Source organism: Protopterus annectens, chromosome 5.part0 (genome assembly GCF_019279795.1).
Source record: "Protopterus annectens isolate FY-2018-M chromosome 5.part0, PAN1.0, whole genome shotgun sequence".
Classification (NCBI taxonomy): domain Eukaryota; kingdom Metazoa; phylum Chordata; order Ceratodontiformes; family Protopteridae; genus Protopterus; species Protopterus annectens.
This window is the reverse complement of record NC_056735.1, coordinates 1,346,064,810-1,346,092,704: the sequence shown is the minus strand read 5'-3', so window position 1 is coordinate 1,346,092,704 and position 27,895 is coordinate 1,346,064,810.

Sequence of the window (27,895 nt, the reverse complement as noted above, 5' to 3'; positions counted from 1 at the left end):
CCCCATGCTCAGCCTTTGGATTCCACAAATCTACCAAATGTCATTTAGTACCAGGCTCTTCCTCTGGATTCTGCACATCTACCCGACGTCATAAAGCACAGGGTTCTGTCTCTGTATTCTGCACATCGACACTATGTCATGAACCAACAAGCTGTTTTTCTGGATTTTGCTCATTTATCCCATGTCAAGTAGCACCAGTCCTTACTTCTGGATCTGCACATCTACCCTGTGAGGTGTACCAACAGGTTCTGCTTCTGAATTCTGCAAATCTACCACGTCACATTTCACCACATTCAGTCTCTGGATTCTGCATATTAACCCATGTTGAACCACCAGAATTTCCTCTGATTTGCACATCTACCCTATCTAATCCACCCTATGTCATTCACCACCAGGCTGTACCTCTGGATTCTGCACATCTACCTCATGTCATGTAACACCAGGCTGTGCCTATGGATTCTGCACATCTACCCCATGTCATGTACCACCAGCCTCTACCGCTGGATTCTGCATATCTACCACAATTCGTGTAGCACCAAGCTCTGCCTCTGGATTGTGCATATCTACCCCTTGACATATCATGTACCACCAGGCTCTACTTCTAGATTCTGAACATCTACCCTGTGTCATGTACCCTCAGGCTTTGCCTCTGGATTTTCTACATCTACTCCATGCCATGTAACCCCAGGCTCTGCCACTGGACTCTGCAAATATAATCGATGTTGCGTACCATCGAGCTCTTCCTCTGGATTCTGCACCTCCACTGTGTGTCATGTACCAAAATGTTCTTCCTCTGAATTGTGCACATCTAACCCATGTCATGTAGCATAAGGCTCTACCAGTGGACTCTGCACATCTACTTCATGTCATGAACCACCAGGGTGTGTTTCTGTATTCTGCACATCTACCCCATGTCACGAACCTCCAGGCTGTATCTCTGGATTTTGCACATGTATTCCATGCCATGTACCACTAGGCTCTAGTTCTGGATTCTACGCATCTATGCCAACCCTTGTACCACTGTGTTCTACGTATGGATTCTGCACACCTATGTTAAACCATGTACCACCATGTTGTACCTCTGGATTCTGCACATCTATCCCATGTCATGTAGCAAGAGGGTCTGCTTCTGTATTCTGCACATCTACCCTATGTCATGAACCACCAGGCTGTATTTCTGGATTCTGCTCATCTACCCCATGACATGTACCACCAGGCTTTGCTTTTGAATTCTGCAAATCTACCCATGTCATGTTCCACCAGGCTCAACCTCTGGATTCTGCACATTAATCCCACAGGATATCCTCCAGATTTTGCTTGTCTATCCTATGTTATCTAGCACATGTCATATACCATGGGGCTCTACCTCTAGATTCTGAAAACCTACCTCATGTCATGTACCACCAGGCTCTGCCTCTGGAATTTGCACATCTACTACATGTCACATGCCACTAGACTCTACCTCTGGATTCTGCACATCTATGCCATGTCATACAACACTGGGCTATAACACTGGATTTTGCACATCTACTCATATCATGTACACCAGGGTCTGCATCTGAATTCTGCAAATCTACCACATGTGAAATACCTCCAGGCTCAACCTCTGGATTCTGCACATTTACCCTATGTCATCTACTCCATATCATTTACCAGCAGACTGTACAGCTGGATTCTACGCATCTACCTCATGTCATCTACCCCATGTCATTCACTTCCAGGCACTACCTCTGGATTCTGCACATTATCTCATGTCATATACCACCGGGCTGTGCCTGTGGATTCTGCACATCTACCCCATGGCATGTATCCATAGGATCTGCCTCTAGGTTCTCCACGTCTACCCCATGTCATGTACTACAGGCTCTTCTTAAGGATTCTGTACTTTTACTCCATGTCATGTACCCCACAGGATCTGTCTCTGTATGCTGCACATCTACCCCATGTCATCTAACAGCAGGCTCTGCTGCTGGAGTCCGCGTATCTACCCAATGTCATGTACCACCAGTCTTTACCTCTGGATTCTGCACATCTACCCCGTGAGATGCACCACCAGACTGTGCCTCTGAATTCTGCAAATCTGCCCCATGTCACATTCCACCAGGATCTCCTCTGGATTTTGCACATCTACCCTATGTCATCTACCTTGTGTCATTTACCACCAGGCTCTGCCTCAGGATTCAGCACATCTACCTCATGTTATGTACCACCAGCCCCTACCTCTGGATTCTGTATATCTACCACAATTCAAATACCACCAAGCTCTGCCTATGGATTCTGCACATCTACCCCTTGTCATGTCATGTACCACCAGGCTCTGCTTCTCGATTCTGCACATCTACCATGTGTCATGTACCCTCAGGCTCTGCCTCTGGACTGTCTTCATCTACTCCATGCCATGTACCTCCAGGCTCTGCCACCGAATTCTACAAATCTACTCCATGTGATGTTCCACCAGGCTCTACCTTTAGATACTGCACATCTACTGTGTCTCATGTACCAAAAAGATTCTGCCGCTGAATTTTACACATCTACCCAATGTCATGCAGCATCAGGCTCTGTCTATGAATTCTGCACATCCACCCTATGTCATGAACCACCAGGTTGTGTTTCTGTATTCTCCACATCTACCCCATATCAAGTAACACTAGTCTTTACCTATGGATTCTGCACATCTACCCTATGTCAAGTAACACCAGTCTTTACCTCTAGATTCTGCACATCTATCCCGTGAGGTGTACCTCCAAGCTCTGCCTTTGAATTCTGCAAATCTACCACATGCCACATTCCACCAGGCTCAATCTCTTGATTCTGCACTTTAACCCCATATGTTGAACCACCAGGCTGTACCTCAGGTACAACCGATGTCTTCCTCTGGATTCTGCACATCTATCATGTGTCATTTACCAAAATGTTCTGCCTCTGAATTGTGCACATCTACCCCCATGTGGAGTAGCACCAGGCTCTGCTAGTGGATTCTGTACATCTACCCCATGTCATGTGCCACCAGGCTCTGCCTCTGGATTTTGCAAATCTATGCCAAACCATATACCACCATGCTGTACCTTTGTATTCTGCACATTTATCCCATGCCATGTAGCAACGGGAGCTGTCTCTGTATTCTGCACATCTACCCTGTGTCATGAACCACCAGGCTATGTTTCTGGATTCTGCTCGTCTAGCCCATGACATGTACCACCAGGCTTTCCCTCTGAATTCTGCAAATCTACTCCATGTCATGTTCCACAAGGCATTCCCTCTGAATTCTGCAAATCTACCCCATGTTATGTTCCACCAGGCTCAACCTCTGGTTTCTGCACATTAACCCAACATGATGAACCACCAGGATCTCCTCTGGATTTTGCACATCTACCCCATGTCATGTACCACTAGGGTCTGCCTCTGTATTTTGCACATCTAATATATGTCACGTACCACCAGACTGTCCCTTTGGATTTTGTACATCTATGTTATGTCATATACCACTGGGGTCTACCTCTGGATTGTGGACATCTACCCTCATATCATGTACCACCACGCTCTGCTCTGAATTCTGCAAATCTACCCCATGTCAAGTACCTTCAGGCTCAACCTCTGGATTCTGCACATTTACCATATGTTGTCTACCCAATATAATTTACCACCAGGCTGTATTTTTGGATTCTGCACATCTACCTCATGTTATCTACCCCATGTCATTTACTATCAGGCACTACCTCTGGATTCTGCACATCACCTCATGTCATGTACCTCCAGGCTGTACCTATGCATTCTGCACATCTACCCCATTGCATGTACAGTATCCATAGGCTTTGCCTCTGGGTTCTGCACATCTACTCCATGTCATGCACATCCAGACTTTGCCTCAGGATTCTGCTCATCTACCTCATGTCATATACCACAGGCTTTTCTTATGGATTCTGTACATTTACTCCATGCCATGTACCCCTCAGGCTCTGTCTCTGGCTGTTACACATCTGCCCCATGTCATGTAACACCAGGCTCTGCCTCTGGAATCTGAGCATCTACCCCATGTCATGAACCACCAAGCTGTGTTGCAGGATTCTGCTTGTCTACCCCATGGCATGTGCCACCAGTCTTTACCTGTGGATTATGCACATCAATCCCATGTCATGTAGCAGTAGGGTCTGCTCTGTATTCTGTACATCTACCCCATGCCATGAACCACCAAGCTGTGTTTCTGGATTCTGCTCATATACCACGTCATGTACCATGTCATGTACTAGGCTTTGCCTCTAAATTCTGCAAATCTACCCATGTCATGTCCCACCAGGCTCAACCTCTGGATTCTGCACATTAACCCCACATGATGAACCACCAGGATCTCCTTTCGATTTTGTACCTCTACCGTATGTCATCTACTGGATGTCATGTACCATCAGGCTATACTTCTTGATTCTGCACATTTACCCCATGTTAAGTTCCATCAACTCTGCTTCTGGATTTTGCACATCTACCCCATATCATGTACCGCCAGGCTCTGTCTCTGAATTCTGCAAATCTCCTCCATGTCATGTACCTCTATGCTCAACCTCTGGATTCTGCAAATTTAACCTACGTCATCTTCTCCATGTCATTTACCACCAGGCTGTACCTCTGGATTCTGCACATCTATCTCATGTCATCTACTCTATGTCATTTACCACCAGGCTTTACATCTGCATTCTGCACATCTATCTAATGTCATGTACCTCTGGCTCTGCCTCTGGATTCTGCACATCTACCCCATGTAATGTATGATTGGGTTCTACCTCTGGATTCTGCACATCTACCCCATGTCATGTAGCACCAGGCTCTGCCTCTGTATTCTGCATATTTACCCCATGTCATGAACCATCAGGCTATGTCTCTAGATTCTGCTTGTCTACCTTATGTTATGTACCACCAGTCTTTACCTCTGGATTCTGCACATTTACCTCATGAGATGTACCACCAGGCTCTGCCGCTGAATTCTGCAAATCTATCCCATGTCACGTTCCACCAGGCTCAACCTCTGGATTCTGCACATTAACCCAACATGATGAACCATGAGGATCTCATCTGATTTTGCTCATCTGCCCTATGCCATCTACCCCATGTCATTTACCACCAGGCTGTACCATTGGATTCTGCACATGTACCTCATGTTGTGTACCACCAGGCTGTGTCTGTGGATTCTGCACATTTACCTTGTGCTATGTACCCCATGTTCTGCCTCTAGATTCTGCACATCTACCCCATGTTATGTACCACTAGGCTCTACCTCTAAATTCTGCACATCTACAGCTTGTCATGTACCAAAAGGCTGTGCCTCTGAATTCTGAAACCTACCCCATGTCATCTTTCTCCATGCCATTTACTACCTGGCTGTACCACTGGATTCTGCATGTCTACCCCACTTTATGTGCCACCAGGCTCTGCTTCTGAATTCTGCACATCAACCCCATATCATGTACCACTAGGCTCTACCTCTGGATTCTACACATCTGTTCCATCTGATGTACCACTGGGCAGTACCTCTGAATTCTGCAGATCTCCCTCCTGCCATGTACCACCAGGCTCTGTTCTGTACATCTACCCCATGTCATGTAGCAGCAGGGTCTGTCTCTGGATTCTGCACATCTACCCTGTGTCATGTAGCACCAGGGTCTGCATCTGGATGCTGCACATCTACCTCATGTCATGCACCGCTAGGCTCTGTCTCTGGATTTTGCACATCTACAAGCATGTTATGTATCACTGGGCTCTACCTCTGGATTCTGCACATCTACCCCATGTCATATGGCACCAGGGTCTGTCTCTGGATTCTGCACAACTACCCCATGTTATGAAGCACCAGGCTCTGCCTCTGGAGTCTGCACATCTACCCAATGTCAAGTAGCACCAGGCTCTGCCTCTGTATTCTGCACATCTACTCCATGCCATACATCCCCAGGCTGTGTTTCTGGATTTTGCTTGTCTACCCCATGTCAGGTACCAATAGTCATGTACAACTGGGCTCTATCGCTGGATTCTGCACGTCTATCACATGTAATTTTCGAAAAGGCTATGCTTCTGAATTTTGCAAATCTACCATATGTCATTTACTCCATGTCATTTACTATCAGGTTCTACCTCAGGATTCTGCACATCTACTCCATATCATTTACCACCCGGCTTTAGCTGTGAATTCTGCACATTCACCCCATGCCATGTACCACCGGGATCCATGTCTGAATTCTGCACATCTGCCACATGTCATATAGAACAAGGCTCGTCCTGTGGATTCTGCACATTTACTCCATGTTTTGTATCACCAGGCTCTTTGTGTGGACTCTGTGCAATTATACCATATTATGTACCTCCAGAGTCTGTCTCTTGATTCTGCACAACTACTCTACATCATGTTCTGCCAGGCTGTGCCTCTGTATTCTGCACGTCTACCCTATCTCATGTACCACCAGGCACTACCTCAGGATTCTGCACCTCTACCCAGGGTTATGTTACCACAAGGCTCTGCCTCTGGATTTTGCACATCTTCCACATGTCATGTACCACCAGGCTCTACCTCCGAATTCTGCAAATCTTCCCTATGTCATCTACCACATGCCATTTACCACCAGGCTCTACATCTGGATTCTGCTCATCTACTCCATGTCAAGTACCACCACGATCTGTGTCTGAATTCTGCACATCTACCGCATATCATGAACTACCAGGCTCTTTTTATTTGAATTCTGCACATTTTCCCCTGGAGTCTGCAGATTTACCACATGTGATAAAGCACCAGGTTCTCCTCTGGATTCTGTATATCGACCGTATGTCATCTACCCTGAGTCATTTACCACCAAGGTCTATCTCTGGATTATGCACATCCACCCCATGTCATGAACTACCAGGCTGTATATCTGGATTCTACACATCTACTACTCCATGTCATGTACCACCAGACTCTGCCTCTGCATTCTGCAGATCTACCCCGTGTCATCTACCCCATGTCATTTACAACCAGAATGTAAAGAACCAAAGTGGATAGAACGCCAGCCACAGTACAAAAAATAGTCTTTAATCCAAACACAAGTAAAAACAGTTAAGTGCTTTCATCCCGCGGTAATAGGGACTTCCTCAGAACTCACATAATACAACCCAGCCCTTTTATATCAATTAAAATACGATTGCAAATAAATCAGTTAATACAGTAATTAAGACTTAAAAACGTAACACTTAAAAACTATGCTTTATACAAAATAATGAACTCTCCTAAAATAACACTGTGATGTTAACCCAATATATTTTTCATTTTTAGTACACTGTTAATACTGACATTTTCATTTTAAAGTCCCCATTACTGTGGGATGAAGGCGCTTGACTGTTTTTACTTGTGTTTGGATTAAAGACTATTTTTGTACTGTGGCTGGCATTCTATGTACTTTGGTTCTTTAGTTTGTGATTTCAGTGTGGTCCTTCACAACCAGAATGTACCTATAGATTTTGCACTTCTAGCCCATGTCATGTACCACCAGGCTCTGCCTGTGGATTCTGCACATCTACCCCATGTCATGTACCACTAGACTCTGCTTCTGGATTCTGTAGATCTACTATATGTCATCTAACCCATGTTATTTACAACCAGAATGTACCTCTGGGTTATGCACTTCTAGCCCATATCATGTACTACCAGGTTTTATCTCTTGATTCTGCCCATTTACTCAAGTCATGTGACACCGTGCTCTCCCTCTGGATTCTGCACAAGTCCCCCATGTCATGCACCAGCTGTCTCTGTCTCTGAATTCTGCATATCTTCCCAGAGTCATGTACTTTGAATGACACAACTGCTATCCTGTATAGCAGGGAATCTCTGTTGATGCTCCCCTGTGGCTGGTAAAGACATGTTCATGCTGAATTGAGTCATTGGTTGGGTCATGCAGCTTTGGGATGCTGTGGGCGATCCCCTTATACACTCTGAAGGTCTAAGTGTTGACATTGTAATACGAGTGATGTGTATTATGTCCTGTGCATGTCTTTTTGCTTGGGCAAATAATGACAGCTATCTGCTCCTTCCAGTACAGTTGCCATAACTCTGATGTATAGTTTTTTCAGGAAATAAAACCACCCTGACTGATGTATGCACATACTTTTTGGTATTGTCAGGCAGTTTTTCCTTTTGGATTTTAAGCACATATGTACTACCTTTGTTTTTTTAGAATCACACATAAGCTTCTGTAAGCTATTATATTTGTACAGTTTTTCATTTCTAGTCTGCTGTCATAAAGTCTTTTGGGGAATCACAAGCATTTTTCAAGCATTCACACACTCTGCACAAAGTCTTAGCCTCAAGGTAACTGTTCTGACCCATAGTGTTAAAATAGTAAGTGGCTTATTAATGAAGAGTTTAATATGACAAATGAACAAACCTTGAGAAGAAAAGTTAACGTTTATTTTATTATAGTAACATTAGATCATTGGACCAGGAAAACAAGTAGAAATTATTAAACATCTGATGAAAATCTGAAGAGACTACTTTCTTTCAACCTAGAAAAATGAGAATCAGAGGACATAAGTCTGAATGACAACACAGAGCGAGTATAGGAAGTATAACTTAAAATAACAAAATTCAGCAATACTTATCACAGGCATGTAAGTGGTTGGAAAAATAAACTGTTGTTTAGGTAAAATTTTAAGCAGATCTGACATATAGGTAGGTAGAACTGGTGGGTCCATTGACCTTTTCATAGGTTCATAGGTTCATAGGTACTAAGCTATTGGCCCTAGGGCCTATATAAGCCTAGCCAAACGATACCCTGGCTTTTGCCACCCAAGAAAGTTATTTTCCTGTGCCCCTGTCATGCAGAGCCACAGAAGTGATCCCTGGGGTGAATTTCCTATTTCCCATCCAATCATCAAGATTTTTCTTGAATAGTGCTAATGAGGAGCTGTGTTTGACATAGATAGGTAGTCTTTTCCAGAGTATGGGAAGTCTCTGGGACAGGAATCTATCCCTCCAGCATGTTCTGTTTATTGTGGTGACAAGGTTTAGGTCCCTAGAGCGTGTAGCTCAGAGGGATTGGGACTTCTTTAAATGGAGCATGTCCAACAGCTCTGGGTTTGACATAGCTTTGTATGTTAGGCAGTGATCGCCTCTGAGTAGGCGATATGCGACAGAGTAAAGCTGGAGTTTTTTGAAATGGTCTGCATAGGACATCTGTTTGAGGCTGGTAATCCTCTTTGTGAGGTATTTCTGTGGCCTTTCCAGTTGTTGTAGATGTCTTGTGAGGTACATACCAAAAGGGGTGTTGTACTCTATAATGAGTCTAATGAGTGATGAGTAGAGGGGAACAATGACCTATTTTTTCCTGGATGAGAAACCTTTTGTGATGAGGTGTGCCACATAGAAGGATTTCTTGACTACAGTGGCGATGTGATTATCAAAGGAGAGACTACTGTCCACCTGTGTCCCAAGGTCTCTTATCACACTTTAGGTGTTAAATAGACTATCGCCTATGTGGTAGTTCACGGATACAGAGATTTTACCAAAAGGGATGACAATGCACGTTTTGGCATTGAACTTGAGGCCATGGCTTTGACACCAGGCATCTGTCTCAGTGAGGCCCTTTTGTAGGATGTCCACATCATTAGGAGTTTTGATTATGGCTCCTAGTTTGCAGTCATCTGCAAACTTTGTTAGCCAAAGACATTCTGTGTTAGACTGTACTTCAGAGAAGTAGATACCAAACAGGAGAGGACCCAGGACTGAACCCTCTGCTTGTCACTGGTCTGAAGTTGGATTTAGAGTCTGCTACTTTCACAGTGTGGGTTCTGTCAGTGAGCCATTTGGCAACCCATCTTGTGACATAGGGATTTATACCTAGTTTAGTGAGTTTATCTATAATTCCAGAGTGGGGGATGGTGTTGAAAGCCTTGGCGAGATCTAGATAGGCTGTGTGAACCACCTTACCCTCATCTACGGCTTTGGTGACCACTTCAAAGAAGTCTATCAGGTTTAGGAGACTTGATCTGCCTTTTACAAACCCGAACTGGTAGGGTCCAGAGTTTGGAGATTACCAGTGAGATTGTTTATAAGTTCCATGATGATATGTTCCATAGCCTTGCAGACCAGGCTCGTCAGGTTGATGGGGCATAAGTTCCCATGGTCCATGGTGGCTCCCCCTTTGTGGAGTTGGATAACCATTGATGTGCATCATTTAGTGGGCACAAAGCCTGAGGTGAGGCTATGATTGAACATGGTACTTAGGTGGGGGTGCCAGTTCGTTCTGTAGTTCTTGTAGAATGCAGCCTGGGATATTGTCAGGTCCCATGGATGCTGCATTCTTGGCTTTGGAGAGTGTGTTTTTTACCTGTGCAGCCATGATTACACGAGCTTTGCATTCTTCCAGTATAGAGATGGGCCCTTTAGGGGATGAGAGAAGGGAAAAGTTAGCACTGAACCTATCTGCCAGAATGTTGGCAATATCAGTTGGTTCTGTATATTTAGTGCCATTGTGCTGTAACTCAAAGCAGATCTGAGTGTTGCCATTGAGATTCTTGACATAGCTATAGAATGCTTTGTGGTTGTCTTTAGAATCAGTGGCAATTTTGTTTTTGTAACTAGCTTTGGAGGATTTTATGAGGGATCTCAGCTTCTTACTGAGGCTGACCACGGAGTTCCTCCAATCATGGGATTTTACTCTTGTTTTTTGCAACAGTTTCTTTCTTCTGTTGTAAAGTTTGTTTATGGCAGAGGACCACCAGATTGGCTTCCTTTTTTTGGAGGATAGCATATTGGTTCTGTTAGGGATTGCACGATTCATGCTCTCGTGTAAGTGCTTATAAAGTGCATTTGTATAGGATTCAGCAGTCGCACCTCTATTGTCCGTCAGCATGGGTGTCGTGAAGTTTGCCACTTCTGTCTTAAGAAGCATGAAGTTGGCTTTGGAGAAATTTTTACGGTGGTTTCCCTAATGGGAGGTGGGGGTGAGATGTGGATGTCTAGGATGATTAGCTTGTGGTCAGATCTGTCCAACGAGGAGCTGACCTCTGGTGTGGAACACCAGTTTCCCATGTTGGTAATGACCAGGTCTAGGATATTGTTACCCCTGGTGGGGGTGTGGATAAGTTGATCCGAGGCGTTGGAATTTATGAATTCCAGAAAACGTTGAGCACAAGAGTTGGTTCATGAGTAGTTTTCCCAGTTAATGGTGGGGTAGTTGAAATTGCCCATTATTAGGGTGTTAGGTTGTACCCTAATATTTTCCAGTGTATCAAGAAATGAGGAGTGGGAATCCTGGGGCATGGTGGGGGATCTGTAGCAAGCTACAATTTGGATTGCGGTCTTGCCCAGAGTTAGTTGCACTTGGATAATCTCAGATGCATTATGCTGAGCAACTAGCTTAGAGGTGTGGATATCCTTAATGAATATGGACACGCCTCCACCTTTAGTGTTTCGGTCCAAGTTAGGTGGCCGAAAGGTGTGGTATGAATTATAACCTGGTAATGCAGGGGTACTCTCTGGAGCCTTGAACCAGGTCTCTGTCACTGCACAGATGTCGATGTTTTCCGTTTTAAGGAGTGCCTCGAGTGAGTGCATTTTGAGGGTTAGACTTCTAGCATTAAGTAGCATTACCCTCAGATTTTGCTTGCATGTACCTGTTACAGTGGTGAATTTGTCATTTGAACATTGCCTAAAAAAGGCACTATAGGGGTGGCAAGAGCCTTAGCCAGTATGCGGAATCCCAAGGGCGACAGGTGCAGGCCATCTCTGGCAAAGCATTGTGGTTTGTCAATCATGTCATCCCAGGCAGACAGATACTGGATCCCCTTAGAATGACACCAGAAGCTTAGCCAATTGTTGAAGTCATTCATTTTGTCCTTGTACTGTGGTATCATTCTGGTTGATGCCAGGATGCTACTCAGTGCTAGGGTCATACCTGCCTGGGCTACAAGATCGGATAGCTCCTCCATGTCTCTTTTCATGTAGTCCAGGGAGGTACATCTCAGGTCATTCACACCAACATGGACAATGACAGAATCATATTTGTACTTGTTATGGAGTGACCTGAGTGCGTGCATTATGTGGCGAAACCTGGCACCTGACAGGCAGCTGACAGTATCTTTCTCCTTGTTTAGCCTGGTGAGTGGAACATCAGTGTGTCTGACTATAGAGTCACTTATGACTAGAGTGTTGGGTACGTTGTTATGCCTTATGGGGTGTGGTTGAGTGACACACTGAGTTTGTGGGCTATGTGTCATTTGGGTTGTGTTGGTAGGTGGAGGTTGTGTTTCTGCTTTGGAGCTCCCTGTTGCTTGGGTAGATTTTTATTGAGAGCCTCCGCGAATGTAGGTGTGTGTTTTGTGTTTCTATGTGTGTGTTTTGGTGGTGTAGGTTTTGAGGGACTATGTGATGAGTGCGGTGTGGTGCAAGTGTTTACCTTCTCCTCTTGACTGTCTAGTCCAGTCTTGGGTGAAGAGAACTTTGCTTCCAGTTTAGCTATATAATTGCATCTCTCACAGGTTGTAGTGTTGGGTGGTAGAAGGAGAGGGTTGTCTGTGTACATGAGGCAATTGCTGCATTGCCCCAAGATGCCCAGATTCATCAGGTAGACAGGAGAAAACACCGGGAGGTGACCCTTAGACATGCCTGGATAGGTGCTTATTTACTAAGTACTAAAAACTGTTTTCCTCTAGACACATGAGGAAAGTTGAGTGCTGTGGTAACTTGTAGCTTATTTAGTGCTTACAATGAGTTTTGAACAATGCTGAGCTCAAAGAAACAGATTTGAGTGCTGAAACTAGAAAACTGGCTAGTTCTAATCAGTAGGTCTCTGTGTTCATTTTATCACTATTTACTTGCTTGATATCACATTTTAGAATTAGCTAATAGAATCATCCTTAAAAGACCATATTTTGACCATAGTGTTTTACAGCTTACCAGTAATTTTGGAAAACACTCTGTTGTTCAAAAGTAAAGGCATTTTTTCCCTGACTGACTGAATTATTTCATTATTTCATTCACTCTAACATTAATTTATTTTCTGATATCTGCTGTATCATAGTGAGGATCACAGGGGAGTCAATGGCTAACCTGATGAGCAATGGAACTATGCAACAGAACCAGTCGCAGACACGGCGTAACTTTTATTTCAGGGCATTCATGCACACCTCGACTAGGAGTTCACCTGAAGAACCAAGCTTAAATCTTTAAAGTCATTATATTATTATCTGTAAGACTTGTATTTATTTGGACTTTCTTAGAAACTTTTCTGTCTTATGCCAAGTCCAGCATGTTTATCTTGGCTTAAGTTGTGTTTCCTTTATTTAATATGCTTTTGGCTTACCCTATAGCTTCAAATGATTCCTGCATAACAGAGAACTGCTCTTTAACAAGTTGTATATGCATCCAAATAAGGTTATCAATAGGAGTGATGACGTATACGTTTTACAAAACTTTCTCCATGCTCTGACTTACTGCTTTGCTTCTCTCTGTAGCACTATTGGCATAGTGTTTACATTTGAACTTTGATTCCATAGGTAGCATTTCTACCATCTTGATGTTAGTGCTTGAAACTGCAGTTCATAGCTGTGTACAGCTACTGCTTAAAGTGATAATAATTTGTTTGTATGGCTTATTTGTTGTTTTCTGGGGAACATCTGTGTAATAACCACATTCTCTTTATGAAACACTTTCAGGTACTAAATACAATATTTTATTTTTGGAAGTAACAGCAAACATATTTAACAGCAGCAGTGCCCCTGTTCATGTTATTGACAACACCTTATAATAGTATTTCCTGCTATCATACATGCAGCCATACTGAGTGCACTGCCACAAATAGCTATTATATTTCCTGGTCCAACACGTCAATATTCACTAACTGCCGGCTCCTGGGTATCATAAAAACAGTACCACATTGTTTTGTTTGCTATCATCCCTCTGAAGGCACTGTAACAGTTTTCTTGGTGGGCGTGTAGAGCACAAGAATCAAGTGGATTGCTTGTTTGGTGAAAGATTATTGTTAGTTTTTGTCATAACTGAATATCGTTTTCTAAAATGCTGACAACAGTAGGCCGTGTTAAAAATCTCTACTTTCAAATTCTGACTTGGAAGTTACTACTTTTATCTCACCAGCATATTTATTTATTTTACATTTGTTTACCAGGAAGGTCCAACTGGGCTAGTAGCCTGTTTTTAGGTGAGGCCCAGGGAGAAAAGCTCCAAAAAATGAAATAAGTTCATATTCTTGCTGTAAACAGTCCCAGGAATTTAGAAACATGTTTGTCACAGAAAGTGATTTTGTATGATGAGTGGTTGCATTCAGAATGTGGGCAATTCAGAGATGCACTGAGTGTGAGAATGGAAAAGCAAGAAATCCTGTGGTGCACATTGAATGCTAATGCAGTATAATGAGATGGTAATAAGCAACATTATAAAAATGAGTGTGTCTGTGAAAGCAAATGAGGGTGAAGAATATGGCAGAGCAATTCAGAGGTGTATATATACCATGACTACAAGTGCTAACTCCAGAGTTAGTGACTACAATAAAATCCTGGAGTTACGGAAGGCGAGTCATGGAATAATATATAGGGTAGCTGCAACATTAGCAAACCTGCATATGTGACAGGTTGTACTTGCCACTGGAAGTTACAGTGTTGCACATGGTCATCCTTGGCAGTGCAGTGTCATCTGTCTGTGCCTAATACAACATGTCCTCCATGATAATGACACTGACATTGTGTACAGCTATTCTGTGGTTACAGTCGCCATACAGTAGCTTGTCAAGATGTGTCTCTCTCATTTGCAGGCCCATGGGATGTGTGAAACACATTCATGTAGATACCAAGGTATGTGTGGCTTTGTGAATACTAGCTACAAGGAACTTTCAGCAACCAGCTTGGGACATGGTGAGTGTATTGAAGGCAATTGCCTCAAGGATACTGTACTAGTTCCGCAGTACAATGCTACAACATGTGGGGGAGCATATGCGGTTTCCATGTACCACAGAGGAGGCAGCCAACACCATGCAAGCTTTTTATAACATAACCCTTTTCCCTGTGGTTGTGGGGGTCATGGACTGCACCTGTATTACAATAAAAGCCCCACCTGGGGGACAGGGAAAAATATATTAACCAGAGGGGTGTCCACTCCATCAACTGCCAGGTGCTCCAAAATACACAATGTTTAAAATACAATATGTCTCCAGACCAGGCAGGTAGAATCCTCATCTCCCACATGTGGCACACATGAAACTTATATCAGCAGTTTGTGCAAGGTAATTTTTCCAGGGGTATCTTATTGCTGATGCTGGATATGCCTGAAGCCATGGTTAATGACACTTATCAGACATCCCCAGACTATGACAGAAACTGGCTACAACTATGCCCTGTCACAAACCTGGGTCACTGCCAAATGTATATTTGGTCTGCTGAAGGCCTCTATCACTGTCTGGATGTATATTAAGAAGCCTTGCACTGTGACCCTGGCACATGTGGCAAGATATTTTCAGTCTGTGCTATCCTACATAACATTAATGTAAGCAAACAGTCAAAGGAGGCATACACGTTCAGAAGGAGGAAGTCCAGCAACCAGCAGTGGAGGAGGAGGAGGAGCCTGAAGAAGAGCCTGTGGAGGAGCCATCTGCAATGGAGGACTATGCCAGGTGAAAAATGATGCAGTATGCTTTGGCAGTGGCTAGGAGGGAGCAGCAGGTTCATAACTATGGGCCAGGCTCAAGTAGTAGAAAGAAAAGAAAAAGTGATGCATGCAAACCTTCACCTAGGCTTTTCCTTGCATGGTCACATTGTGCATCAGACATAGGCTACCCACGTAACAGAGTACAGAGGGCAAGGCATAATTATCATCATTTGTACAGGCAGGGAGGACCACAGTTTCAAGTGTCACCCACAGGCAATTGTATGTGTGTTGGTATGGGTGACTCTAACTTGGTGCTGTGTGCTTCAGGTATGGAAAAGGTGGGGAAGCTAAGCTAAGGTATACTGGGTAGACAGGGGCATTGTCTCCAGTGTTGTATGTGTTTGTGGAGCTGGGACTTGTGGATGAATGAGTATGTGCGTGTTGGGACACAGCCACAGCAAATGTTGCAGCACTGTAGTGAGATCATACAGACAAGTCCAGGGCACTCACAGGAGATTTATGTACTGATGTGCACACCTCCATTCATGAGAATGTCCTCTCCTGTGAGGGTCATAGGCACTATCCAGACCATGCCTAGAGGAAGGAGTGCTTCAGAACTGTTAGTAATTGTCCATACCATGCATCAATGCAGCATGACCACCCTGCCTTATGATTGTCCACATTGTATGCCACTGGCCTGTACAATGGATGGATGAGGGGAAGTGATGGCAAAATTTTTTCCTGACCATTTCTTAGCAGCCATCACCAGTGTAGGTGGAGGTGGAAAAGCCATGGGAAGTGCATCTGCCACAATTCCTGTGTGAACAGGGAGATCTGGGTCATAGAGCATGCCTTTGCGACATGTCCATGGTGTCATACACATAGGGCATGAACTCCCAGAGGTAATGCACACCTCATAAAACAATTACCATTTTTGCAAGGAGCCTGTCCCTGTATGATGTCCCTACACATTCACTTGGTCATGGACATCTAGACAGCTAGATCAAGTAAGAGTAAGTACTCATGGTGTATACGGCCACTGGCACAATGTCTACCTCTGTCTTCCCAGTGCTCAGTGGAGCTTGCAGCAACTAAGGGCAACTGCACCACAGTGGGAGACATCCCATACTGGGCAGGGTAGTCTGTAACTTCCTGTCTGTCTGGGTCCTCTTGTATGTCTGGGGTGGATTCCTCAGGCACACAGGCTAGGTCCACTGATCTGAACTGACTGCCATGTCAATCTGGACTATACATCACCAGCATCCGACATATCCAACACTACACCATGACACCTTGCCATGCCAAAGTTTACCTGCCATAATTGTCAGAGTCTGATTCAAATCTGACATCAGATGTCAGTATATCCATAGTGGAGGAGCCTGATAAAATGTCACTTGTGAAGACACCCAAAAGAGAATACCCAGAATAAGTAAGACTGTCGTCATTATTTGAATCCCAGTTAACAAATGAATGCTACTGTCTGAGGTAGGACTGAATAATTGATAACAAACCTTGTAATGGTGACCTCCAAGTTTGAAGCCCTGATGCTTGCATAAAAAAATGTGATACTGAGTTTAACCTACACTAAACCACACATTTTTGCAGTATCCAGATACTTATTCTCACAAAGACATACACATCTGGGGCATCTTCAAGAGATATTCTTGAGATTCTTGGGGGTGGTCAAACTCAGTTCCTATATCCAGGACTCCACTGTGGCATCTGGATGACTCTGAATCCCCCATGCAGAGAGATACAAGGAACTACTCCATCTCTGATAAAGGTGGTTTGGTCAATGTGCCACCTCCCATTGCCTCAGATACTGTGCCAGGAAAGCAGAATAAGCTTTTGCAGTACTCATCATGCCAGTGGTGCTGCATTTGGCTTTCTTATAATTTCTGTCCTGGTCACTGACAGCATTGATGTCATACAGCATACTGCAGGACACAGTCACAAAAGGGTGGATCAGGTCAGATTTCTCATGGGTGATTATCCACATACCATGGAAGTGAATGTTTGTGTGTGTGTGTGTGTGTGTGTGTGTGTGTGTGTGTGTGTGTGTGTGTGTGTGTGTGTGTGTGTGTGTGTGTGTGTGTGTGGTGGGGGAGGCTTACAGGTGTGTTGATGCAAAATGCAGAATGCAGTCTCATTACAGTTTGGGTTGGAAGGTATATTCAAAATCTTTACTCCAGCTAGTGTCAAACAAGCAAAGTAGGTATCTATAATCAATACTACCATCTCCCCTCCACACTGCTGTCCTGATGTGCTCCCTCATGCAGGTGTATTCAATGTGTGTAAAAGGGGCCTTAACTGCTCCCCCCAAATCCAAATTGCTACATATGTTGGTGTTACAGCATAGTTGTGGTTTGAAGTGCAGGAGTGGTATTAGCTTGGTCATGGCTTCCTTGTAAGAAGGGTTAGTGTCCTGCTCATGACCTTACACAATACAAACAATGTACAACTCATGCTTGTATAAAGTGTACAAGGACACATTTTTCTTATAGTAAATGTTGTGAATTGCATTGCAGCACTGCTCATGGACTTGTACCCTGCCATGGCAAGGTACTCCCTCCTTGGAACACCTAAAGTAGTCAGTCATGTGACTGCACCTCTAACTTAAATATTAACAAATATTTCAATGAGCAAAGTAGCAATGCAGGTCATAAATAAACAGGTTAGAGAAGACATCAGGTAATGACAAGTTTCTGCAGCAGAAGCTTACCTTCTAAACAATTAGCCTTCAGTAAAGTAACTTGGTCCTTTTAACAAGCCTGTGAGCTTACCTGCTTGAAATGTAGTGTAGCACAATAAGGTTCATGGTGGCACGACCCTAGGTCAACTGGTGCCCTAGGCAAAAGGGCTCCACGGCGCCCCCCCACCACATTACCTGGTGCCCCCATCCTGGTCTACCTACACCAGATAAATACTGGAAAAGTGCCCCAGCTAGACCGGCGCCCTAGGCGGCCGCCTAGTTGGCCTATGCCTAAGGCCGGCTATGGGTGGCAGAAGGTGTTTTTATTTATTTATTGATATTTAATTACTAATTACTTGGAAGGTGGCCATTTTCAGAGGAGGTCCAGAGGAAAAAAGCTCCAAAGTATTGCAAAAACATTTTAAGTCAATAGTTTTACAATTTTCAAAAATAATACAATAAAAAATAAATACATCTACAGATTAAACAATTATACCAAATTAGACATGATGTGAAAACACTAGTTGAAAGAGATACAACTTATATGACAATGATTTAATATTTAGAGACATTTTAGCCAGTTTTGAGAAAATAAAAGGAAAGGAAGTTAGTATAATACATATAGGAACTGCAATATGAAGTGGGAGAGAAAAACAGGGTTATGACATATTTTGATAGAGAGTCTGGGAAAAAAAATGATTGAAGTAAGGAAGTGAGTGAAGAAGGGTGAGTGGGGAGGTATAAGGAATGAATAGGTATTTGTTCATATTTACGGATGTAGTGTTTCCTGGGGTTTAGCAAGAACAGAGCCAGATTTTTCCTAGGAAGCCTTTCAGAATTGTTTAAAAAGACTGGAGGTAGGGAACTGACCTGATGGATACAGGTAAAGAATTCCAGACCTTAGCAATATGGTATGAGTACAGACCATGCTCAGCAGATTTGATAGGTTTCTGGACAGATATGTTTTTGGTCATTGTTTCATAATAACCAATTAGGAATACAGCTGTGTTGAATGGTATTTAGTGCCAGACAAGCAGATGGATGCTGGATAATTTTCTAGGTTGTAAGAAGCTGTGTATATATTAGTTGATGAGGCAGTTCTAACCAATTTAGGCTTTTAGTGTTATACAGTGGTGGGTTCTGAAAGGAGTTATTTGCTGCAAATTTAGCCACTTGAATGGTTCAAGTTGTGCTTTTTGTGATGCATGCAGGTTAGTAAGGATGGAAGAACTATAAAGTAGTGAGGGGAGGAGACAAGTAGTGGCTAGTGTAGTTTTAGTTGCATTGGTGAGAATGTTTTTGGCTCTGTAAAGCATCCCTAGTTTTTGGTGAGTTATTTTATGCAATTTTGCATATGCAGGTCGAATTTAAGATTATCATCCTCTATCATTCCTAATAATTTATTATGAGAAATGACTTCAATGGTTGCATTATTAAGAGAGATTTTAAATTTTGTTTTTTATGAGAGTGGGATTTGGGGGAAAAAGGGAAGTAGTTTTTGTTTTTTTTTTTTTTTTTTGGTTGAGCATGAGTTGTGAGTTACAAAGCCATGTTTCGGTGTCTATTAAAGCTTCTTGAGTAATTTTTTGGACATGTGCCAGTTTGTTTGATGTGCATATGAGTGTGATGTCATTTGCACATTGTATTAGGGAGGCCTATTGTGTGAATGTGTGCAGTGTTGATGAGAATGTTAAACAGGAAAGGACCAAGGATAAAGCCTTTTTGTAGACCAGTGGTGACTGGGAGGTATGGAGAGAAGGCAGTATGCTACTGACTGATACCCATTGGCCAAGTAGCTTCTGAACCATAGAAAGGTGGGCTAAGACAGACCTAGTGAGGACATTTGAAGTATAAGTTTGCTGTGACAAACTGTGTCAAAGGCTTTAGACAAGTGTAGAAATAAGGAGAAAACTAGTTTACTGTTATCTCTAGGTTTTTTGACAGCATCTGTAAAGGTTAGTAGTGCAGTCTTAGTAATATGGGAGGGTCAGAAGCCAGGTTGTGTGAAGGATAGGAGTTCTTCCTGCAGGAGATATTTTAACAATTGTTTTTGAATACATTTTTCGAGTATTTTAAGGGAGGGGTATTTTGGAGGGGGGGGGGATAAGACTGCTATCATGTAAATTCCAAGCTTTTGGCATGACAGTTATGCTAATAAAGCATAAACTAATAAATGTCCCTGAATAGTTGTTTTAGTGCATTGTGGCTGTGGGCAGAGGTACACTAAGAGGCTGCCTGCATCTTATACACTCATGCAAGTACCAGCGAGATACACAGTGCATGTGTGGGCAGATCACTGACCCAAATGGGAACAACAAGAAAAATAGTTTACTTTTGTATCCTACAGAGGCACTAAGGATCAAATCTGTTATCATACTTAGACAACATACTCTTAGCAGGCATGTTCCATACCAGTATTCACTCCTTAACACATCTCTGCCATTCCACAACTGTGTGCACTACACTTTGCCAGGGATGGTCTGCACCTCTCCCTTCTAGGCTTTTGAATATTAGCTAAAACACTGACTTTCCCCATAGTGCCTTTTTTTAGGCAATGCCAAACTGAAAGTACTTCTGGCATAGCAAATCAAAACCAAGAAAATCTAAAGGTATTACTTTTCAGTGCTAGGAGTCTAAACAAAAAACTCCACTCCATAGAAGCTCTCTTTATCCTAGATAATGCTGACATCTGTGTGGTCACTGAGACATGGTTTGAAGCTATGGAGAGCACACCAACAGTGCAAGGTTATAATGCCTTCCACATTTAGGCCAGCTACGTCACAGGCAGGGGCTAAAAGTGGAGGTGTCTCTATTTACAACAAAAATATACTTCAAGGCTGGTCAAACAGGACAATGTACTTGAGCTGCTCCATGTTCAAATCACCACAGGTAAAATCCAATACCACTTCCTTGCAAGCTATAGGTCCCCCTCTATGACTCAAGAAACCCATGCCATGTATTTAAACTTATTAGAAACACTAACAATCCAATCCAATACTATATTCATGGGTGACTTTAATTAACTCGCTATTAACTGGGAATCCTATACAACATCAAACGAACATGCACAGAGATTCCTGGATTTTGTAAACACAAACTCCCTGAACCAGATAGTCAATACACCAACCAGGGGTGCAACCATACTGCATCTAGTCCTCACCAATATGGGCAAGCGCTGCACATCCCCCTACTGTAATGCCTTCCCTTTTAAGGTCAGACCACAAAATGGTCTTCTTTGAAGTGCAAATAAAGCCTGGACCCCCAGCTAAACCTGGAATATTCAGAAACTATTCTAAGGCTAATCGCCTCCTATTAAGTGAGAACCTGGCAAAATTTGAAGATCCCATAAACCCTGAGACACTGTTGCCTATGCAGAACTGTTCACAGAAACCCTGTACAAGCATGTTAATAGCTGCATAGAGGCAGCTGTACCCACCAGGAAGAAGTACAGAACTATCTCAAAAAACAAGCCACCCTGGTGGAATCACAAAATCAGTAGGCTGTATAACAAGAGGAAGAAAATCATGGCAAAAATTAGGAGGTGCAGCACCCAGCAGGATAAAAGCACTTTCATCAAACTAAACAAACAACTCAGTGGACAAATAAAGTCTACCAAAGCCAAATTTGAAGTAAGTTTGGCCTCCCAGGCCAAGGACTACCACAAAGCATTCTTTAGATATGTCAGCAACCTCAAAGGCAATACACAATTGTGTGCAGAGCTCATTGTAAATGGAGCCACCTATACTGAGCCAGTAGATATAGCAAAACTTCTGGCTGATAAATTCAGCTCTAACTTTACCTCTCACTCCCCCTCAACCTTCCCTCAGGAAATATCATCAAATATAACTCCCCTACTATCACTAGGGAACAGGTTCTTAATGCTCTCTCTAAGACCAAGAACACTGCATCAGTGGGCCCAGACAATATCCCAGGATGCCTTCTACATAGCATGAAACATGACTTGTCAGGGCCTCTGGAATTACTATTTAACTGTAGCCTCCAAACAGGCTTTGTGCCTCATGAATGGAGAAAGGCAACTGTCATCCCTCTGCACAAAGATGGGCCATCTACAGACCCATAAGTCTCACTAGTCTTATATATAAAGCCATGGAAAAAATTATCATGGAGATAATCAACAGATATAGTAAACCTCTAGACACTGGACCCAACTCAGTTTGGTTTTGTCAAGGGCAGATCATGCCCCCCAACCTGGGGGACATTTTGAGAAGGTCACCAAAGCAATCGATGAGGGCAAAACCATTTACACTCCCTACCTTGATCTGGCCAAGGCATTTGGCACAATACCCCACTCGGGCATTGTTGACAAACTCAAGAGTTTAGGTAGAAACCCATATGTCACCCTGTAGATAGCTAAATGGCTCACAGACAGGACCTAGGAAGTTAGAACTGGGGAGTCCACCTCTACAAAGAGGCCAGTTAGAAGTAGAGTCCCTCAGGGATCAGTCCTTGAACCGATCCTTTTTGGCATTTACTTCTCAGAAGTCAAGGCCAATGTCAGTGGTCTAAGGCTGACTACATTTGCAGATGATTGCAAATTAGGAGCTGTCACTGAATCTTACACTGACACAAATGTTCTCCAGGAAGGAATGACACAGACAAATAACTGGTGTCAGAGCCATGGACTAAAACTAAATGCCAAGAAATGCATAATAGTATCCTTTGGGAAGTCATCCATCCCTGGTAACTATCATACTGACAATACACCCCTTAGAGTTGACCCAGTAGTCAGGGACTTAGGGATACACATAGATAATAATGTAGCCTTTGATCATCATATGTCTACAGTGGTGAGGAAATCATTCTATGTTGCTCAACTTGTAAACAAAGGTATGGCATCTAAGTCCAAGGAAGTCATTGTTCCACTGTATTCAGCATCTATCAGACCACTGAGTGCAATTCCCCCATTAGTATGTACCTAACCAGGCATATCCAACAACTGGAACATCCACAGAGATTCTTCACTAAAAGAATACAGTGCGTAAGTAAAAAGAATGCAGCGTGTAAGTAAAATGTCCTATGTAGACTGCCTCAAGGCCCTATCCTGTATTTTGTCTCCTATGGGCTTTTGAGGGGAGATCTATGCCTGGCAAACAGGGCATTGTCAGACCCCACTCTGATGGACCTCCTGCATATTCACAAAACAAACAGCACCAGAATTACCCGCTCTAATGACTTAAACCTTGCCTGTGATATAAATAGGACCTACTGGAGAGATAGGTATGTATCCCAGAGACTACCCCGTCTATGGAACAGGCTCCTCATCCATGTGAAGCTGAGTTCCTCCCTAACCCAATTCAAGTGCAACTTGGACAACTGGATGAGAAACTGGAAATTCATCCCTGGTTTGGCACCTATGTGTCTAATGGATGCAGGTAACCTGTAAATGGTTCATCTCCCAGGCCCATGTTTATACTCATCAAGGGTATCAGAACTTTTTTTTAGGTTTGGGATGCATGGCTAGGCTTAAAAAGGCCCTTGTGTTTGTTTGCCTAGTAAACATCTATAATGGTCACATCATGACAGTTTGCACAAATAAGGTGCCCTACCACATGCAGCATAGGTCAAAAAAGTAAACAGGCATGATTGTATGAGGTCTGCCATAGGTTCTGTGGCATATGCCCTGGAGAATGTCCATGGCCTCCAAGGGCACTGAGTTTGGCAGTGCTTCCTAGTGGTGCTGGAGAGTCCACCTCTACATAGAGGGAGAACAGGATTTTCCTTTATTTGTTAGACATCAGGAGTGCGTGATTGGGTATTCTTATGAGGGTCCTAAATATAAAGTGGATGCCCGGCACCATCTTGCCAGGGTTGTGTCTAATGCCACTGAAATACTCCGTTATGGTGAGCAGTGTAGACACATCTACACTGACATGATATTGGTTTTCATATTTATAAATTTGAAGATTATAAACAAATAAGTTAATGATCTTTTTTCTTCGTCTAGTTTGTGAGGCTATTTTGGAGAGCAGCCTTCTGTATTGGGGTGAATGAAGAGGTTTTCTTGGTGATGTATTGTGTATTGTTTCTTTTTATTTGTTAATTCTAATTGCATTTAGTTTCTTAGATATATGCACTATATGTCTTCACTGTGCCATATAGTGGCCCTGTAAAGGTAATATTGCCTACCTTAAAGTTTGCATGGTACATATATCGAACATTTTCTGGTATTATGAATAAGTAATGGAGTTCTGCAGCCTAACAGTTTGAGTGCCCTTTGTATTGTTATTATTGTTATACATGCTAGGTTTATAGCTCTTACTGAGTATATGTATATTATGACAGAAGTACACAGCATCACCCAGGTAACAGTGGTGTTTATAGGCAGAGCATTATTCATGTCCACTAGTTCCACAGCTCTCTCTCTCACACACACACACACACACACACACACACACACACACACACACACACACACACACACACACACACACACACACACACACACACAGACTGTTACTTGTTTAACTGCTCTTCTACCAGCACATTGTACCATAGAGCTAGTTCTACTGTACATGAAGACAGTTACTGAAACCAGACCAATATATAAATTAAGTGCTTCAGTAGTATATAGCCATTTGTTTTTATTATTGATAAATATACAGTATGTCTGTCTAATGCCTATGTTTTTTTCTCTCTCTCTCTCTCTTACCTACCTCAATCACTATCCTTTTTTTATAATTATTTTTCTTTATTTTTCTTCTCTGTATTTAAGTTTGCAGTTTATACAGCAGGTGCTGGGGTTATGCCAGTATTGTGGTCCAGTCTGCAGGCACCCAGCACCCTGCTATCCCCTGCATGTAGTCTATCTGGATCCTGGCCTGCTTAGGTGTAGCTGGACATGAGTAATGCTGCCTGGAGCCATTCCTTAATATGGTACCCCTCAACTTTATTGAGGAGCATAAAAAAGGTCCTTGATCTGGAGGCTGGTGCTCCTGAAATGCAGGAGCCAACTAGCCAGCCAAAAAAAAGTCTGTGATCAGGTACCTGGGCTTCCTGAAAGGCAGGAGCCAATTATGTGCTTTTTCTGCACTCTGTCCCCAACCCTCTTCCTCATACTTTATTTAAACTGTAGGAAACTGCTTGTTATAAATGTTGAAGCAGTTACTACAGTTTATTCCCCACATGGAACCCTTCAGTGTTTATATATTTAGTTAAAAAATAAACAAATCTGTTTTTCCTTTTAAACTGCAGCAAACTGCTTGCTACAAATGTAGCAAGCAGGTGCTACAGTTTATACCATGCACTGAGCCCTAGAGAGCTCAGGTTTTACTTAAAAAAGAAGAACAAACAAGTCTTTTTTCCCCCTTAAACTGTAGGGAACTGCTTGCTAGAATTTAGACCACACAGAGAGAGTGGCAAAGTGCTCGGGTTTGACCACAAATCCAATATTGTCTTTTAAAAGCTAGTATGCACTAAAGAACCAAAGTCTTCCAACCTAAGATACAAATATTGTCTTGATTTACTGCTCTTGCACTTGCTTTATACAGTGATCACTACTGTTTATAAGCATTTGTAAAGCATTTAGTCAATTCTGGGGCAAAAAGAGTTGGCTTTTCTAGTTCTGTTTGCCTCCACATCACCTTGCAGAAAGACAAATTCACCAGGGACTTAGTTGCTTGGTAGTTGTTTGTTGTTTAATCTGAAATTGAGAGGTACTTTTGCTGTGCTTTTACATTAAGAAATTCTATGATCATCCATCTTGTGGTAGAAGGTTTTGTCTGGTTTCTCTGAGTACGGAATATCTCCATGGAGCTCAAAGTGTGGTTGCTTGTTGGCCACAGGGCATAGAAGTGAGTTAGTTTTCAAGTTTTTTTTTCTCTGCTATATATCACTCAAGTTTGTGCAGAGTGACCCACCGAGAAGCATTGGTTAACAGTGCCCTGTATAGTAGCAAATGCCTAGACAGTAAAATTTCCCAAAAAAGTTAGGATTAGATCCAAAATCTGTTAAATGGCATGGCATCGTGTGAAATTAAGCTTATAGCAGCTAGCTTTCATGTGAAATAGCACTACCATATAGCATCGTGCCTTAACCCAAGAAACTGTCCTAGGAGAAACCCTGTTAAATCCGAATCCTTAATCCTAAACAGCCCACTCTATTACAGAACCACACAATATGGATGTGCACTTTCAAAATGTCCCTGTGGCCAGCTTGGTAGATTTTGGCACCCTTGTGATGTAGCAACTGTTTTATGTTCTCAAACAACCAGTTAATCATTAAGAAAATAACATGGTATGTAAGCAGGGTTGCCAGATGTCCCTATTTGACTGGGATTGTCCTGGGATCAGCAGCCCGATACCAAGTCTCGCACTGCTGGTTTGAATCCCGGCGAAATAGCCCTCTGCTTTTTTTTTTTTTGATTGGCCCATATACCGGCATACGGGCCAATCAAAAATTGCTAAATTGCTAAATTAGTGCATTCTAAAGACATGCTTCTGGAGCATTTCTCCCCGGGCCTCCGCTGAAAACAGGATCTGTGGAACCTAGTCGGACATTCCCGGTCAACAAATGTTAAATAAAAATAAAAAAAATAATAAAATAAATACGGAGCTGCTGGTGTTTAATGCGGAACATCAGGCAGTTCCGCATTAAACATAGCTCTGTTTTTCGAGATTTTTGATTGGCTCGAATACGGGCATACGGGTCAATCAAAAATCACTAAATATGGAGCTGCTGGTGTTTAATGCGGAACATCAGGTAGTTCCGCATTAAACATAGCTCTGTTTTTCTAGTTTTTTGATTGGCTCGTATACCGGCACACAGGCCAATCAAAAATTGGTAAACACGGAGCTACTTGTGTTTAATGCGGAACTGCTTGATGTTCCGTATTAAACAGAGGTAGCTCCATGTTTTTAAGTGTTGAAGTTTTTTTTTTTTTTTTTTGGTCCTCACTTTGTCCCTACCCAGCCAGTCGGAAATCGGGCAACCCTGCATGTGAAAGATGTAAATCAACAAGTTCCTTGAAAGGAAAAATCTTGCATACAAATGATATTGTCAGGAATACCCACCACACACACACACACACACACACACACACACACACACACACACACACACACACACACACACACACACACACACACACACACACACACACACACACACACACACACACACACACACACACACACACACACACACACACACACACACTGCTCACCATACAGATTGTCTTATGCTGAGGAACTGAAAAGAAACCTTCCAAAATTGCAAAGGCCTCCAAAGCTACCTAACAACAACACTGCTCATCAGCAATCACTAAAACACACACCAAAAGCAACAGCAAACACAACACCTCACAAAACCCATGCCTATCAACTGTCTATATTTTCACAAAATATCCAGATTTTCACAGGATATTCAGATTTTTGTCTTATAGTTTTGCCTATTCCTCATAAAATTTGTGGTTTTCTGGCATATCACTGAGGGCTGAAGTCACTAAATAATGGCATACTTTTGAGTTTCAAACTTCATATCATACAGAAAATGCATGCTAACACAAATCCTATCATACTAAGTTTATAGGTTCATAGATTCATAGGTAGGTTCTAGGCTATTGGCCCTAGGTCCTATATAAG